This window comes from Sinocyclocheilus anshuiensis, unplaced genomic scaffold, assembly GCF_001515605.1.
Source record: "Sinocyclocheilus anshuiensis isolate Anshui unplaced genomic scaffold, SAMN03320099.WGS_v1.1 scaffold1365, whole genome shotgun sequence".
Lineage (NCBI taxonomy): Eukaryota > Metazoa > Chordata > Actinopteri > Cypriniformes > Cyprinidae > Sinocyclocheilus > Sinocyclocheilus anshuiensis.
Genome location: NW_015551032.1, coordinates 263,496 through 263,912, shown reverse-complemented (window position 1 = coordinate 263,912; position 417 = coordinate 263,496).

Genomic DNA, 417 nt, shown 5'->3' with positions numbered 1-417 from the left:
TAGAAATTGACCAATATTTTATATGTAGATTGATTTCTCCTCTCTAAACTGTTTCTCAAGCGCGCTCTCATCACTGCTGCTGCTGCGTGAATATGACGCAACACACCCACAGACTTGCCTTGTCCAAATACCCACACTTGCGGTCTTGCACTTACTGCGCTTTGGCGTTTTTAAGACCTGGGACAGTCTTGCGCACTTACTTCCTGTCACGCGCACGCGCTCTCAAGTAGCCAAGACCGCAAGTGTGGGTATTTGGACAAGGCAACACACTCACACACACTGTCAGAGTGAATCTGGGACTCATGCTGACTCTCTCTGGCCAATCAGAGCAGTCGTCTGGTGTGTGACAGCTCCATATCGCAGGCGGACGCAGAGCAACTGCGCACACTGTGCAGTCGAGACCCGCTGTATGAGCGC